Here is a 19331-nt window from a genome sequence, read left to right as displayed (position 1 = left end):
AGAAGCCCAGTCTAGCTTGGCCTCTTTAAAATTCTTCAAAAGAATTGCTTAGTCTTCTTGATAAAAAATATATCAAGCAGTGTCCAGCTTTCCCGAGCTAATGTCAGATTACTTGATGTTCCACACTCTCTGAATACAGATGTGACTGAGACCTTCTTCAGAAAGCATTTGTTTTTCAGGGAAGTGGGCAGAGTTGATATGGACGTTGATCTGAAGCAGAACTTAAGCAAGCTATTGAAAAACTTCAAAAATCACTGACCACAATCAAGTACTTAAGAAAGAGTTGCAACTGCTGAGATTCTAGGTAGAAAATTCAAGTGTAGATCGAAAGACATAGGGGGGATCCCTGGGTGGCGCAGTGGTTTAGCGCCTGCCTTTGGCCCAGGGTGTGATCCTGGAGACCCGGGATCGAATCCCATGTCGGGCTCCCGGTGCATGGAGCCTGCTTCTCCCTCTGCCTATGTCTCTGCCTCTCTCTCTCTCTCTCTCTCTCTCTCTCTCTGTGACTATCATAAATAAATACAAAAATAAATTTAAAAAAAAGACATAAGGGAAAATGTGGCAATTAAGTTCCACATATATTGAGTTATATAATTTTATGAACATTTGGCATAAAAAACTAGTGTTGTCCATAAAACACTTTCTCTTATGTGGCATGGTGATTGTATACTTTTTACAAATCTCCCATCATCTTTAGCATTAGTTTTTCCTAAGTGAAGATAATGAAAGCTTTCTGATAGATCCATTACCATGTTTTCCAAAGTTAAAAAAATGTTCAAGAAGATCTTTTTTTTTTTTCTCCATTATGCTGTAATTTATGCACCTATCCTAAAAGGAAGCCAGTGGTAACACTCATGTATTCAATATTAACAAACATGTGTGCCTGCCATTCTCTAAGAATGAAATGAAGAAATTACCATTACAAGTCTAAATCCTGAAATAAAACCATTTTGAGTGCAATATAGTAATATTTCTAGTCCAATATAGTAATAGTAAACATATAATACAGTGTTCTTAGTATGGACCATATGGACTCCTGCATTATGGAGGAAATGTATTCATCAGCAGCTTTAATATCAAAGAGTCAGATTAACTCAGACTTGTTTCAGACAGTGCAAATGAGGCAAAACCTAAATGTTTTTGAAACTACTTGATATGGGAATTATTATCAGGAACCCAAAGACATCAGATGTTATGTTCAACTAGAATTTTGAATACTTAACTTTTCTTATTCTACACAGATTCATTGATATTAACCTAGAATAATCATTAAAAAATTAAGTGGTATATGTTTTAATAAGCTCTATCTACTTATGGAAAGTTAAGGTAAGACCTGTACCAGTGATCCAATTCAAATAAGCAATACTCTCCTTTCTTTCCGTTTATCTGAAATATCCATATAGACTTTCTTTTGGCCTTGAATTTGTTTCTTTATAATATTTTGCCTGTATAAATAGAACCTAAAAGAGACAATTAAAGGTAATATCATTGAAATTAGTTGGAAACACACATAGCACCCCAACCAGGAAAAAAAAACCAACTGAAACTTTTGAAAGCTTCAAGACTATTCATGTAACACCTAATTTGAAAATATTAAAAGTAACAGGATTAGTGTACCATAAAATCTAAATTTAAAAAATATTTTATGTAGGGGCACCTGGGTGGCTCAGTGGTTGAGAATCTGCCTTTGGCTCAGGTCATGATCCCGGGGTCCTGGAATCGAGTTCCACATCAAGCTGCCCACAGGGAGCCTGCTTCTCCTCTGCCTCTCTGTGTGTCTTTCATGAATAAATACAATCTTTAAATATATATATTTTAAATTCAATTTTCTAATATATAGTAAACACCCAGTGCTCATCCTGTCAGGTGCCCTTCCCAGTGCCTGTCACCCAGTTGCCCCATCCCCCCATCCTCTTCCCGTTCCACAACCCTTTGTTTGTTTCCCAGAGTTAGGAGTCTCATGGTTTGTCTCCCTCTCTAATTTTCCCCCACTCAATTTCCTTCCTTTCCCTTATAATCCCTTTCACTATTTCTTATATTCCACATATGAGTGAAATCATATGATAATTTTCCTTCTCCGATTGACTTACTTCACTCACCATAATACCCTCCAGGTCCATTCATGTCTAAGCAAATGGTGGGTATTCGTCCTTTCTAATGGCTGAGTAATATCCCATTTTATATATAGACCACATCTTTATCCATTCTTCTGTCGAAGGACATTGTGGTTCCTTCCACAGTTTGGCTACTGTGGACATTGCTGCTATGAACATTGGGGTGCAGGTGTCCTGGTGTTTCACTACATCTGTATCTTTGGTACCCCAGTGCAATTGCTGGGTTGTAGAGTAGCTCTATCTTTAACTTTTTGAGGAACCTCCACACAGTTTTCCAGAGTGGCTGTACCAGTTCACATTCCCACCAACAGTGTAAGAGGGTTCCCCTTTCTCCGCATCCTCTCCAACATTTGTGGTTTCCTATCTTAATTTCAGCCATTCTCACTGGTGGGAGGTGATATCTCATTGTGGTTTTGATTTGTATTTCCCTGATGGCAAAAATCTAAATTTTAAAATTAAATCTCTAATCTTAATAAGAAATCTCAACAATGAGAAAAATGTAAATGAAGCCTCAAATAAATGAAGACACTATATTTCTGGGAAAGATGGCTACATTGGGTAATGATACCTAATTCTCCTCAAACTAGATGATCTATTTAAAACAGTTTGAGGTTTGTACTTGAGGACTTTAAGAAAATAATTATAATGTTTACCTGCAAGAGATAAAAAGGTAGGTACTGTCAGGTCAGTGATATATAAAATGTAAAAGCAGGCTCTAAAGCTACACCATTTAGAACAAAGTGGTTAAGGCATGTAGCAGAATAAATAGCTATACGATTATAATTATACATGAAAACCATATTTGATAAGCAAAGCATCACAGATCAATAGCTAAAAGACATATAATTCAGTAACTGTTTTGAATAAGTTGGCAAGCTATTGGGGAGAAAATAAAGATTTTCCTTCTCTGCCGAAACCGTATGTAAATTTCAAATGAATTTAGAATTAAATATAAAAAATAATAGTATTTGAAAAAAAATTGTTATTTAACTGATCTCTAGAAGAGATATTATTATAAGCATAAAGAAAAATATCACATAGAGGGATCCCTGGGTGGCTCAGCGGTTTTTGCACCTGCCTTCTACCAGGGTGTGATCCTGGGGTCCGGGGATCGAGTCCCACATCAGGCTTCCTGTGTCTCTGCCTCTCTCTCTCTCTCTGTGTCTCTCATGAATAAATAAATAAAATCTGTAAAAAAAATCACATAGAAAAAGATGAGTATTTTTAAGTTTGTAAACCTTTATCTCTACAGTTAAGAAATGATAAAATGGGGCAGCCCGGGTGGCTCAGCGGTTTAGCGCCACCCTTCAGCCCAGGGCCTGATCCTGGAGACCCGGGGTCGAGTCCCACGTCGGGCTCCCTGCATGGAACCTGCTTCTCCCTCTGCCTATGTCTCTGCTTCTCTCTGTGTCTCTCATGAATAAATAAATAAAACCTTAAAAAAAAAAAAAAGAAATGATAAAATGGGACAGCCCAGGTGGCTCAGCAGTTTAGTGCCACCTTCAACCCAGGGCGTGATCCTGGAGACCTGGGATCAAGTCAGGCTTCCTGCATGGAGCCTGCTTCTCCCTCTGCCTGTGTCTCTGCCTCTCTCTCTCTCCCCGTTTCTCTCATGAATAAATAAATAGTCTTAAAAAAAAAGATAAAATGCTAAAAAGTAAACAAAACATATGAAAAAATGTGGCTTCCAAATATGATGGCTTTAAATTCCAAAAAAGTTTATATATTAGAATACCTACAGATACATAGATAAAGAACAAGAATAGGTCATTTTGCAACATAAACATAAATATATGAAAAAATTCGGATTCATCTGTAATGAAATAAATGTCAGTTAAAACAGCTCTGAGATACCACTTTGCTTCTGAAATTAGGAAAGACTGAGAATCAGTGATGCTATGGAGGGTGAGCTGAGGCATGGAGCTGTGGAATGGCTGGTGGGAGTGGGACTTGCTACAGTCAGCCTGGAAAAGGACTTGGCTCTGTTCTCAAGTGGGGAAAATGGTCACAGCGTTGACCTGGTAATTCTTCTTCCAGGAATGAACACTGAGAAATAATCCAAGATGCAGTCAGAAATACAGTTATTCATAGCAGTATTATCATTATCGTCATATTGGTAAGGGTCATTATAAATGTAACATCTGTTTTGACAAATATCAAATATAAAAAAATGGAAATTGCATATTTTGGCTTCTTTACAACTTACCAAGCATAGAAAACTGAAAGCCTCAGTAAATCAACACTCAACACTGTTTTACAATCTTTTGCATAGTGTCAGTTAACATTTGAAAATAAACCTCCACTTTGGAGTCAAGTCAGTCAGTGAAGATAAAAGGTATGTTTAAATCTAGACTAAAATAATTTTAACCAAAGACAAAGACTGGGGCCCCTGGGTGGCTCAGAGGTTGAGCCTTTGGCTCCAGGCGGGATCCTGGAATCCTGGGATCAAGTCCTGCATTAGGCTCCCCGCAGGGAACCTGCTTCTCCCTCTGCCTAGGTCTCTGCCTCTCTGTGTGTCTCTCACGAATAAATAAATACAATCTTAAAACAAAACAAAACAAAATAAAGACAAAGACATACCTAGGTACCAACTGTATTAAACCATAGGTTTTAAAAAATAGTGATATTTAAGAGCACATAGGATCTCATTATGGTCATTTGTTTTCTTTTTTCTTTTTTTTTCACTATGGTCATTTCTAAAAAGTGTATTATTTCCTGTTTTCCCCTGTCTTTGGATTTTCTCTTTAACCAGGGATGGGAAAAGGCATGAGGGGGAATAAATACCTCCATTCCTTTCTCCTACTGTTCCCTCATCTCCCAACTGGAAACCAGAGGGCACAGGAGCCCAAATAATGTAGCTTATAGAGGTTAGTCTCCCAGGGCACAGAGCCCAGAGAAGTGTGGAAAATGGGCCTGGAAAGGGGCAAACTGAGGATCACCAGCACAAAGATGAATGACAGGGATTGCCTCTTTCTTGTGAGTAAATGCAGTTACTGTTCCTCTCTGCTTGATGGCACAGGTTCAAACTTTACTTCTGATTATTCATGAGAGCAAGATGATCTTTGTGTCAGTGACTACACTCCAGGTCTCCCTCTCTCTTTCCCCCTCTTATTTAGAGAGGAGGATGGAGCCCCAGTTGGAAGGAGGTAGTAATGGCCTTTGGGAAGGAAACTCACAAGTCTGCCCCAAAAGGAACCCACTAATCTTTGAGAAGAAAGTGCTACTCCACCGTGCATTATAAGGGAGTAAGGTCTGAGACCTAACCAAGACTCAAAAACTCTTACCTAATAATTCATTAATGCTCCTTAATAATAATTATAGGTTGTTTGAAAAACTCTGGTCAGAAAAAGCAAATAACATGAAAATAGTGATCAGCACATGTGCCTGTTTTTGGAAAAAACTGAAAGTTCTATGTAAAATATAAAGTCACAGTGGTACTAGGGAAGAAAAAACACATCTCCAGTGATGAATGATAGACTGTATTTTCCAAACATGGCCACAATAGCTCCCTTCCCATACTCTTGACATTCCTTTTGTCCAGTGGTAAGATGTAAATCTCCTTTTGATGAACCTGGATGGGCTTTTGTGACTCAACCAATAGCGGTTGTGTAAAGCATATCCTACAATGCCCGAGACTAGATCATAAAAATGCCAGACACTTCTGATTTGCTCTCTTGACAGAGCTACCAAGTCATGAGGAAGCCCAAGCAGCCAGTGGAAAAGTTCTGTGCACAGAAACCTCCTAGCTGAAAACCAATACCAAGTTACCATCCATGTGAATGAGCCATCTAAAAACAGACCCCCTGCACCTGGTGCGCGTGGAGCAGAGATGACTTGTCCCTATCCAACTTGACACATATTGCCGGTTCCTGATCAAAATAAGTAATTGTTATTACATTAAGCCATTAAGTTTGAAATGATTTCTCATGAAGCAATAGTAACTGGAACAAGGATGAATGTTTGACAGACAGAAGGCAAGTGGAAGTGACTCAAAGAAGATATTGTATCCCAAGATGTTCCTAGGGGAGACCTACTGCAGAATGGACACACCTGTGACTGAACTGCACTGAGTCCTGGGCAGGACTGCCTAAGCTTCAGAACTGGAGGCAGCTACGCAGTCTGCCCCCACCCCCACCTCTAAAATGGCAGTAGAGCAGAAGGAAGGATAGTAGGAAAATAAAAGAAAGAAAACAAAATAATTTAAAATAAAATAAGGAAAACAAACAAAACCAGGAGAGTGGTTTGATATAATTAAAGGCTGGTTCTTTGGAATATTAATAAAATAGAGTAGTGGACAAGAAATGCAGAGAAGAAAAAAAGAAAGATGGCGGAGGAGTAAGGTCTTCAACTCACCCAGCCCTGCCAACTTACCTAGATAACTTTCAAATCATCCAGAAAACCTACGAATTCAACCTGAGATTTAAAGAGAGAACAGCTGGAATGTTACAAAGAGAAGGGTTTTTGCTTCTAACAAGGTAGAAAGGCGGGGGGAAAAAAAAGAATCAAGTGGGAAAGGGACCCTGCAAGGAGTCAGGCTAAGGCTGCAGCGAGAGCCTCGGGGACAGGGAATCCCAGCCCCAGAGAAGCAGGAACTTAAAAAATCGGCACCGGATTCTTCTGGGATGGAAAGGCGCTCGCAGGCAACTCGGGCAGAACCCCAGGAGGGGCCGTGGAGCCCCCAGTCTCCTGGGGTCACTAACAGAGGAGGTGCGCCCGGGAGAGAGCCTTAAGGTGAAATTTACTTAGGTCGTGGTTGATTTTTCTGACTCAGCCTTCTCATACAGCCACTCTCCACTGAGCAAAATGACTACAAAGAAGAACTCACCACAAAAGAAAGAATCAGAAACAGTACTGTCTGCCACAGAGTTACAGAATTTGGATTATAATTCGATGTCAGAAAGCCAATTCAGAAGCACCGTTATAAAGCTACTGGTGTCTCTGGAAAAAAGCATAAAGGAATCAAGAGACTTCATGACTGCAGAATTTAGATCAAATCAGGCTGAAATTAAAAATCAATTAAATGAGATGCAATCCAAACTGGAGGTCCTAACGACCAGAGTTAATGACGTAGAAGAACGAGTGAGTGACATGGAAGACAAGTTGATGGCAAGGAAGGAAGCTGAGGAAAAAAGAGAAAAAACAATGAAAAGACGATGAGGAAAGGTTAATGGAAATAAATGACAGCCTCAGAAGGAAAAATCTATGTATAATTGGGATTCCAGAGAGCTCCAAGAGGGACAGAGGGACAGAAAGCATATTTGAACAAATCATAGCTGAGAACTTCCCTAATTTAAGGAGGTAAACAGGCATTCACATCCAGGAGATAGAGAGGTCTCCCCGACCCCCCAAAAATAAAAACCGTTCAACACCTCAACATTTAATAGTGAAACTTGCAAATTCCAAAAATAAAGAGAAGATCCTTAAAGCAGCAAGAGACAAGAGAACCCTAACTTATATGGGGAGAACTATTAGATTAACAGCAGACCTCTCCACAGAGACCTGGCAGGCCAGAAAGGGCAGGCAGGATATATTCAGGGTCCTAAATGAGAAGAACATGCAGCCAAGAATACTTTATCCAGCAAGACTCTCATTCAGAATAGAAGGAGAGATAAAGAGCTTCCAAGATAGGCAGAAACTGAAAAAATATGTGACCACCAAACCAACTCTGCAAGAAATATTAAGGGGGACAACTGTAAAAGAAAAAGGAAGCCCAAAGAAATAAGCCACAAAAACAGGGACTGAATAGGTATTATGATGACACTAAACTCATATCTTTCAATAGTAACTCTGAATGTGAATGGGCTTAATGACCCCATCAAAAGACACAGGGTTTCATAATGGATAAAAAAGCAAGACCCATCTATTTGCTGTCTACAAGAGACTCATTTTAGACCTAAGGACACCTATAGCCTGAAAATAAAAGGTTGGAGAACCATTTACCATTCAAATGGCCCTCAAAAGAAAGCTGGAGTAGCAACCTTCATATCAGATAAATTAAAGTTTATCCCAAAGACTGTAGTAAGAGATGAAGAGGGACACAATTCATACTTAAAGGATCTATCCAACAAGAGGACCTAAAAATCAAGAATATTTATGCCCTAATGTGGGAGCTGCCAAGTATACCAATCAATTAATAACTAAAGTAAAGACATACTTAGATAATAATACACTAATAGTGGGAGACTTTAACACCACACTTTCTGCAAATGACAGATCTTCTAGCACAACATCTCCAAAGAAACAAGAGCTTTAAATTATACACTGGACCAGGTGGGTTTCACAGATATTTACAGAACTTTACACCCAAATGCAGCTGAATACACATTCTTCTCAAGTGCACATGGAACTTTCTCCAGAATAGACCACATACTGGGTCACAAATCAGGTCACGACTGATACCAAAATATTGGGATTGTCACCTGCATGTTTTCAGACCACAATGCTTTGAAACTTGAACTCAATCACAAGAAGAAATTTGGAAGAAATACAAACACGTGGGGGTTAAAGAACATCCTGCTAAAAGATGAAAGGGTCAACCAGGAAATTAGAGAAGAATTAAAAAGATTCATGGAAACTAATGAGAATGAACATGCAACCGTTCAAAATCTTTGGCATACAGCAAAAGCAGTCCTAAGAGGGAAATACATCGCAATACAAGCATCCCTCAAAAAACTGGAAAAAACTCACATACACAAGCTAACCTCACACCTAAAGGAACTGGAGAAAGAACAGCAAATAAAACCTACACCAAGCAGAAGAAGAGAGTTAATAAAGATTCAAGCAGAACTCAATGAAATAGAGATCAGAAGAACTATAGAACAGATCAACAAAACCAGGAGTTGATTCTTTGAAAGAATTAATAAGATAGATAAACCATTAGCCAGTCTTATTAAGAAGAAAAGAGAAACTCAAATTAATAAAATCACAAATGAAAAAGGAGAGATCACAACCAATACCAAGGAAAAACGATTTTAAAAACATTATGAGCAGTTATGAGCCACTAAATTACGCAATCTAGAAAAAATGGATGCATTTCTGGAAAACCAAAAATACCAAAACTGGAACAGGAGGAAATAGAAAACCTGAACAGGCCAATAACCAGGGAATAAATTGAAGCAGTCATCAAAAACCTCCCAAGACACAAAACTCCAGAGCCAGATGGCTTCTCAGGGGAATTCTATCAAACGTTTAAAGAAGAAACAATACCTATTCTACTAAAACTGTTCCGAAAGATAGAAAGGGACAGAATACTTCCAAACTCGTTTTATGAGGCCAGCATCACCTTAATTCCAAAATCAGACAAAGATCCCACCAAAAAGAAGAATTATAGACCAACATCCCTGATGAACACAGATGCAAAAATTCTCAACAAGATACTAGCCAACAGGATCCAACAGTACATTAAGAAGATTATTCACCATGACCAAGTGGGATTTATCCCTGGGACACAAGGCTGGTTCAACACTCGTAAAGCAATCAACATGATAGATCATATCAACAAGAGAAAAAGCAGGACCATATGATCCTCTCGACAGATGCAGAGAAAGCATTTGACAAAATACAGCATCCATTCCTGATCAGAACTCTTCAGAGTGTAGGGATAGAGGGGACATTCCTCAGCATCTTAAAAGCCATCTACAAAAAGCCCACAGCAAATATCATTTTCAATGGGGAAACACTGGGAGCCTTTCCCCTAAGATCAGGAACATGACAGGGATGTTCACTCTCACCACTGCTATTCAACATAGTACTAGAAGTACTAGAAGTCCTAGCCTCAGCAACAAAAAGAAATAAAAGGCATTCAAATTAGCAAAGAAGTCAAACTCTCCCTCTTCGCAGATGACATGATACTCTACATAGAAAACCGAAAAGACTCCACCCCAAGATTGCTAGAACTCATACAGCAATTCAGGAGTGTGGCAGGATACAAAATCAATGCCCAGAAACCAGTGGCATTTCTATACACTAACAATGAGTCTGAAGAAAGAGAAATTAAGGAGTCAATCCCATTTACAATTGCACCCAAAAGCATAAGATGCCTAGGAATAAACCTAACCAAAGAGGTAAAGGATCTATACTCTAAAAACTACAGAACACTTCTGAAAGAAATTGAGGAAGACACAAAGAGATGGAAAAATATTCCATGCTCATGGGTTGGAAGAATTAATATTGTGAAAATGTCAATGTTACCCAGGGCAATTTACACGTTTAATGCAATCCCTATCAAAATACCATGGGCTTTCTTCAGAGAGTTGGAACAAATAATCATAATATTTGTGTGGAGTCAGAAAAGACCCCAAATAGCCAGGGGAATATTGAACAAGAAATCCAGAGCTGGGGGCATCACAATGCCGGATTTCAAGTTGTACTACAAAGCTGTGGTCATCAAGACAATGTGGTACTGGCACAAAAACAGTCACATAGGGCAGCCCGGGTGGCTCAGTGGTTTAGCACCACCTTCAGCCCAGAGCCTGATCCTGGAGACCTGGGATCGAGTCCCACGTCTCAGGCTCCCTGCATGGAGCCTGCTTCTCCCTCTGCCTGTGTCTCTGCCTGTCTCTCTCTCTCTTTCTCATGAATAAATAAACAAAATCTTAAAAAAAAAAAAAAACAACAGACACATAGATCAATGGTACAGAATAGAGAACCCAGAAATGGGCCCTTAATTCTATGGTCAACTAATATTCAACAAAGCAGGAAAGACTATCCACTGGAAAAATAAGTCTCTTCAATAAATGGTGCTGGGAAAATTGGACATCCACATGCAGAAGAATGAAACTAGACCACTCTCCTACACCAGACACAAAGATACACTCAAAATGGATGAAAGATCTAAATGTGAGACAAAAATCCAACAAAATCCTAGAGGAGAACACAGGCAACACCTTTTTTGAACTTGGCCACAGCAACTTCTTGCAAGATACATCTAGGAAGGCAAGGGAAACAAAAGCAAAAATGAATTATTGGGACTTAATCCAGATAAAAAGCTTCTGCACAGCAAAAGAAAGAGTCCACAAAACTCAAAGACAACCTACAGAATGGGAGAAGACATTTGCAAATGATGTATCAGATAAAGGGCTAGTTTCCAAGATCTATAAAGAACTTATTAAACTCAACAGCAAAGAAACAAACAATCCAATCATGAAATGGGCAAAAGACATGAGCAGAAATCTCACAGAGGAAGACATAGACATGGCCAACAAGCACATGAGAAAATCCTCCACATCACTTGCCATCAGGGAAATACAAATCTAAACCATAATGAGATCCCACCTCACACCAGTGAGAATGGGGAAAATTAACAAGGCAGGAAACCACAAATGTTGGAGAGGATGTGGAGAAAGGGGAACCCTCTTACACTGTTGGTGGGAATGTGAACTGGTGCAGCCACTCTGGAGAACAGTGTGGAGGTTCCTCAAAGAGTTAAAAATAGAATTGCCCTACGGCCCAGCAATTGCACTGTTGGGGATTACCCCAAAGATACAGATGCAGTGAAATGGCAGGACACCTGCACCCCAGGACACCAATGTTTATAGCAGCTATGTCCACAGCGGCCAAACTGTGAAAGGAGCCCCGGTGTCCATCGAAAGATGAATGGATAAAGAAGCTGTGGTCTATATATACAATGGAACATAATTCAGCCATCAGAAAGGATGAATACCCACCATTTGCTTCAACGTGGATGGAACTGGAGGGCATTATGCTGAGTGAAGTAAGTCAATCAGAGAAGGACAAACATTATATGGTCTCATTCATTTGGGGAATATAAAAAATAGTGAAAGGGATTAAAGGGGAAAGGAGAAAAAATGACTGGGAAATATCAGAGAGGGTGACAGACCATGAGAGACACCTAACTCTGGGAAACGAACAAGGAGTAGTGGAAGAGGAGGTGGGCAGGGGCATGGGGTGACTGGGTGACGGGCACCGATGGGGGCACTTGATGGGATGAGTACTGGGTGTTATGCTATATGTTGGCAATTCGAACTCCAATTAAATAATACAAAAAGAAAATAAATAAATAAATAAATAAATAAATAAATAAATAAATAAATAAATAAATGCAGGGTAGCCCTGGTGGCTCAGCGGTTTAGCACCTGCCTTCAGCCCAGGGTGTGATCCTGGAGACCCGGGATCGAGTCCCACATCAGGCTTCCTGCATGGAGCCTGCTTCTCCCTCTGCCTGTGTTTCTGCCTCTCTCTCTCTCTGTCTGTCTTTAATAAATAAATAAGTAAAATCTTAAAAAAAAAAAAAAAAAAAGAAATGCAGAGAAGGGATGCGTGGCTGGCTCAGTAGATCATATAACTCTTGATCTCACGGTTACAAGTATGAACCTTACACTGGATGTAGAGTTTACTTTAAAAAAAAGAAACACAAAGAAGATCTATTACAAATAAGATAGGGCATATAATTACAGATGCAGAGAACATGAGTTCTAAGACAATATCAGACAATCTCCATTCCAATCAATAAAAAACCATAAATGACATATTTTGTATAAAATAGATGTTGAGTGTATTTCTGTAATTATGAATTTCAGTCTTTATAGAAAATACAGGGAATAGAGAAACAAGTTTAAAGATATTGACGAGGCATAAGCAGACAAGTGCAGAGTGTGACCCAATATCTAGACAAATCAAGAGCAGGGAACAGAAAGCAGTGAACCATCCCAAATAAAAAGCATGCAGATATAACAACACGAAGAAAGTGCTGGCTCTTCTTTGGATCCCAAATAAACATACCAACCATCAAAAGAAAGTTTGAAACAAAGGAGGGAAATGCGGTTACAGACTGGGTTATCAAATATCAGAGCTGACAGGAAGGTGAGGTAAGTCAGGTGCCTCCAGAGCTCGCTTTCAGGTGTTGACCCTTCATGGCATGGCCCTGAGAGCCAAACTTCCTCACAGTTTATACCCTTGGTGCCTTGCTTGCCTCATCTGAGTCTTGGCCTTGAAAATGTTTTTTCTTTCGTGATGTGATGGCATTGTGGTTATGTAACAAGGTATCTGTATATTTTAGAGATGTGTATTGTGGCATGGAGAGGTGAAATGACATGCCCAGGATGTATTTTAAAATACTTCAGTGAGAGAAAATGAGTATAAACAAAGACAGATGAGACAAATGTGGCAACATCTAGGTAACTGTGGAGACTAGGTCATGTCTATATGGGGCTTCCTGAATATTCTTTTGAATGCTTGGACATTCAACTGGATAACAGCAGTTGCCATGGCAACATAAATAATGGCTTCACCCAAATGGGCTATTTGCTGACCTCTCAAGTCTTCCTGTTCATAGTATTCTTTATTCTTGGTTTGCCATCCCCTTCCCAGTCCTAAATGCAGAGGATGTGACCCTTTCCCCACCACTCATGTGCATCACTGCCCCAGTTTCTCCTCATGGCCAGGACAGAGGTAGGAGCCACTGTAGATGTATACTTTACCTGGAACTTTACAACTTTTTTAAAAAAGATTTTATTGTATTTATTTGTTCATGAAAGACAGGCAAAGAGAGGCAGAGACATAAGCAGAAGGAGAAGCAGGATCCCTCCAGGGAGCCCAATATAGGACTCTCTCTGGGGACTGGGATCACACCCTGAGCTGAAGGCAGACACTCAACTGCTGAGCCACCCAGGTGTCCCACTTTACAACATTTAAAAAATATTTATTTATTTATTATTTATGATAGACAGATATGATAGAGAGAGAGAGAGGCAGAGACACAGGAGGAGGGAGAAGCAGGCTCCATGCCAGGAGCCCAACGCGGGACTCGATCCTGGGACTCCAGGATCGCGCCCCCAGCCAAAGGCAGGCGCCAAACCACTGAGCCACCCAGGGATCCCCTACAACCTTTTAAATAGAAGTTATTTGAGACCCCCCAAAAGAAAATGAGAATTGAAAAGTGCTTCAGGAACATATGGTCAGATCTGGGTTCAAATTCCAACTCTTCCCTCAGCAAATTAACCTTTCTGAGTCTTGATTTCTTTGGTTGTAAAAATAAGAATATTAATATCTATCCTAAAAGGACTGATATGAAGGTTAAGAGAGATGCTATTTGTGATACTCTCTAGCACCTTGCCTAGGATTGGGCAGGTGGCTTCCCCTTTTCTCCTTGGCATCTTTAGGCTTAAAAAAAAAAAAAAAGCCTACAGATGCTTTTGTTGTACATTTTATGCGTGAGAATTCTTTCTTGGGATATAAGTGTTGCCCTTTCCAAGAAATGTGGATTACTTTTGTTTTCCTCACTTGTAGTCTGAATGACTGCATTCTGCTCTTCATAACTCCATGGGTCCAAAGTTTACTGTGGAGTTTTTCTCTGGAAGGGTTCTGGCAGTATTTTTAACCCTCAGGGTCCATACCTATGGAATTCCACCTTTCCCCATCCTGCCCGCAGGACTTGGCTTCTCACCCTGAAGTCATCCACTTTCTCAGACCACATTCTCACGTTGCCTGAGGAGTGCTGCTTCTACAACCAAATCAGATGAGTCTCCCAAATGAAAAATCACTTTGCAGGTATCTGATTTCCCCTCTCAAGATCTTCCAGCAGAGGTCTTGCTGAGTCCTCTGGATGATCTTTGTGTGAGTACTTGATGGTTTGTGAGAGATCCGGGGGCTTCTGATACGTAATCCAGCTTGAGGTTTGGAACCTGTTTTTTCTAGCCGCTAGTTCTGGGGCAACACAAATTTCCTAATCAACATTCTCCTTCATGTCTGTATAAAAAATATGGATTCACACAGTATGCATATTAACTTGTATGGTTCTGAATCAGAGTCCATGAACAGGAGGTGTAGAATGCTTAGGAATGGCTTCAAAGTGGAGGTGGTCTTGGATAAAGGAGAATTTTGGAGGTTGAGCAGAATTTTAGGTAAAGGAGAAGGATATTCACAAGCTTAACTTCCACCCAAGAACTTGTTAGATTTTTTTTTATAATTTGTAATCAGAAACCTCCAGAAAAGCTATCAGATGGGTTTGTTATAGAGTATGATGAAAAAATATATAATACTGGAAAACTCAGACCACAGTTCAACACCATCTCGGAGTGTCTGTGAGGTAGGCTGTGCACAGCTGTAGGCAGATGAGACCCATGATGCTTTGAGACGGGCTTCCTCTGTTCTTACCATGCAGAAGGTAATGGAGAGTCAGCATGACATTTCTGCCAGTAGAGCACCTTGTATTTTTAATCTTCCTCATCACAATGAGCCAAGATCTTAAGCATGGACTTTGATGTGAATATTTCTTCTTCAGGCAGGTGTATGATTGAAGCAGTTGCATGGGCAGTCAGTGGGGCAGAGGTGGAGGGGAAGCTACTGGAGAGGCTCACTCCAGGAGAGGTGGCTCAGGTCAAAGTTGGACAGGGGCTGTGTGGCTACTGGCCCAGGTGCCCACTATGGCCAGAAGTACCTCCTCCTCTCTGGAACCTTCTCCTGGGCATCCTGTGATGCAGCCACAGGCAGCAGTGGCTCCATGAACAGTGGAGGTACTTTCAAAAAAGAACTTCAGGGGTGCCTGGGTGAGTCAGTAGTTGAGCGTCTGCCTTTGGCTCAGGGCATGATCCCAAGGTCCTGGGATTGAGTCCTGATTCGGGCTCTCCACAGGGAGAGTATGAGTTTCCCTCTGCCTATGTCTCTGCCTCTCTGGGAACCCAGGTGCCCAGCCAAGGACATCAGAATCTCTGAGGCAGGACACAAGCATCCATATTTTTTAAAGCTCTCTAGTTCATGCAGTGTTCAGCCCAGGGTGAGAATCTGTGCCATAAATATTTGCAGTGTGGTCCTTCCAGACCCTGGCTGCATATTCAAACCACCTTTAAAAAATGACTCAATTTCGTAGGCCCTTGCCCAAGGGTTCTGATGTCATTGGAACTTTCAAAAGCTCTCCAAAGTGATCCTGATGAGCAACCAAGGTTGGGAACCACAGAACCACTGCTCTGATTTTGAAGACAGCAGCGAACAACTAAAGCCAGAACCCATCCCCTGACACCCTGCACAACAAGCCCTTCTACAGGCAGCCCAGCCCACTCCTCTTTTTTCTGCCTCAGGAGTGCTCTAGGAGGCCAGAGTAGGCTTTGTGGAAGGGAAATGTTAGCGGGGTTGAGTCATCTTTCTCCTTCTTATGGTGGAGTGGGAGCTGCCCTTGCCCTCAGGCCAAGTAGGGAAGGAGGCTTCCATAGGACTCAGAGGTGGGGGCTTGCAAGAAGGGAGAATGACCAGCAGTTCCTAACAGGGAACTTTGGGAGGAGGTGCTGCTGCTGGTGTCCCCCAAAATCTACCCAAGGAAAGTGTGCTGTGAGAGCTAGTACAAGGAGCCTACCTCATTGAGGGCCTCAAGGACAAGTACTCCCAGCCAGGTGAGCAATGACACGGGGGAGACTGAATGCCAGCTGTTGCCATTTGAGGGATAAATATAGTCCTCCCTTCTCTCTTCATCCTTTTCCTACTTTATGTACCCTATATCCCCACACTCAGTGTAGTCCAGGTCACCACTAAACACACACACTGGGGATGGGAAGAAATGAGATTTCAATAGAATTCCATGGACTGAGGTTAATAACCAAATGCCACTGGGGAGTTGTCTTTTTTAAATTGAGATAGAATTAATGTAACATGTAATTTTAAGGTATGCAACATGTTAACTTGATACATTGCTATATTGCAACATGATTACCATTATGGCATTAGCTAACACTTCCATTACATAGCATAATTATTTATTTTATAGTGAGAATATTTAAAACCTAGGTTCTTAGTAATTTGAAGTAACTTATAGTATTCTTTTTAAAAAAGATTTTATTTATTTATTTATTTAAAAAAGATTTTATTTATTTATTCATGACAGACACACACAGAGAGAGGCAGAGACACAGGCAGAGGGAGAAGCAGGCCCCATGCAGGGAGCCTGACGTGGGACTCAATCTCGAGTCTCCAGGATCAGGCCCTGGGCTGAAGGCGGCGCTAAGCTGTTAAGCCACCTAGGCTGCCCATAATATAGTATTCTTTACTGTAATCACAATGCTCTGCATTAGATCTCCAGAACTTATTCATAATTGGAAATTACATATATTTTGACCCACATCTTGCCCCGCTCCCCCCACTAGTAATCACCATTATACTGTTTCTATGAATTTGGCTCTTTTAGATTCCACATGCAAGTGACATCATACAGTATTTGTCTTTTTTTGACTTAACTCGCTTAGCAAAATGCCCTCAGGTTCCATCCATGTTTTGCAAATGGCAGGATTTCCTTTCTCATGGCTGTGTAATATTCTACTGTGTATATATACTGGTTCTTCTTTAGGACCTGTAGGTTGGACCTGTAGGTTGTTTCCATATCTTGGCTATTGTAAACAACTCCAGTAAACAGGGAGTGCAGATATCTTTTTGACTCTTATTGTCATTTCCTTTGCGTATATACCCAGAGTGAGATTGCTGAATCATATTAGTTCTATTTTTAATTTTTTGAGGATCTTCCATTCTGTTTTCCATAGGGGCTGCATCAGGGAACTTACTGATGAACCTAATATATTAAGGACCAGAAAAGGTGCATCTGATGCAGCCCACCTGGAAGCAGAGCCTGGAGAAAATTAAAAACAATCTGTTTATGGCCTCCTGAGTAGGGACTGCTTGATACATCAGTTACTTATGCATCATGCCTTTCCACTAGATTTTAAGGTCCTTGAGGACAGAGAATGAGTCTAATTTTTTTTTAAGCAACCAGAAGCCAGCTTTGTGCTGGGTGCAGAATAAGGCTTTCATGTGTACATGATGCTTGAGTAGCAATTCCCCCCTGGGTCCTGCCCCACTTCCTGGATAATCTCTCCTTAGTCTATGGATGGCAAAGGTTTTTGTTTGTTTTAAAGTACAGATTTTTCGGGCAGCCCCAGTGGCGCAGCAGTTTAGCGCTGCCTGCAGCCCAGGGTGTGATCCTGCAGACCCGGGATCGAGTCCCACGTCGGGCTCCCTGCATGGAGCCTGCTTCTCCCTTTGCCTGTGTCTGTGCCCCTCTCTCTCTGTGTCTCTCATGAATAAATAAATAAATAAAATCTTAAAAAAAAATAAAGTACAGATTTCTCATCTCAGTGAGGGAAGGGGATGTTATTATAAAATAAATATATCTCTCAGCTAAGTAATTTACAGTACCTGAGCAATATGTCATTGGCAGCAACCTCAAAAAAAAAAAGAGTTATGTTGTAATTTTGGCAGGTTATGTTGACTCTGAAGCTGGATTTCTTTTAGTCCACAGATATTCCCTGTCTGCAGTCTTCGATGCTCCTTGGCAGAGTTACAGTGCTTAGGACCTGTGGACCACAGGTGTTTTTGTACTGCCCCCAGAAGTATGATTATTAATTTCTTAAGTCAAAACCAACCTTTCTCCACTTAAAATGCTGAAAGGCATCCAAGATGGAAAGGCCTTTATTATTTAGTATAGATTGCAGTGACACACCCTGAAATCATTATGCTGACAAGTGAATGAGATAAAACTTCACAGGAAGGTTCATTGCTTTCATGCTCCTATACCAACTTTTGTTCTGAGAATCTTGGAATAGGATGAAAGCACTTCTACATTTTGGTTCCCTCCTGAGTTAATAGGAGCAACAAGTGTGCTGTTTTTAGTTTTGAAGTGAGTGCTGATACAATCATTTACCCTTTTATTCACATTAATGATCTGATGAACAATCTATAAGGCCAGGGGGAGGATAGTTGCCAGGAATAGTAAGCATATGATAGTTTAATATGTCAACAGCTGCTTCTAAGATACAGTAGCTGGCGCTTATTGAGGAAAATAATTGCTTTTAAGATTGCACCATGCTGCCTTTTTTTTTTTTACAGAAATATCTCTTTATGGCATATTTCCCTTCAGTCCTTTTTCATATTCATATTTTACAAGAATATAAATCACCATGCATATATAATTTTGCATTTCTTTCTTCCTTTAATGTGTATCATAAATGTTGTCATGTCCTTAGTCTTAATTACCCATAATTCTAATGGCTGAAAAATATTTCATTAGGTAATTTATAGTAGTGTAAATATATAACCTAGTATAAGAATTTGGGATGTCTTCCAATTTTATTATATTAATGACATTTTTGCTATTATAAAAATGTCTTTTTGTGATGTGCCATTTAGTATTTTTAATTATTTAAAATAGATTCCAAGAAGTGGAATTTTGGGGCACAATGTTCGAAGTCTTTCTAGTTTTGGATAAAATTGCCAAATTTCTTT

Source organism: Canis lupus, chromosome 26 (assembly GCF_048164855.1).
Source record: "Canis lupus baileyi chromosome 26, mCanLup2.hap1, whole genome shotgun sequence".
In the NCBI taxonomy this organism is placed as follows: domain Eukaryota; kingdom Metazoa; phylum Chordata; class Mammalia; order Carnivora; family Canidae; genus Canis; species Canis lupus.
The sequence above is the reverse complement of the archived record's forward strand: the minus strand, read 5'-3'. Positions refer to the sequence as shown.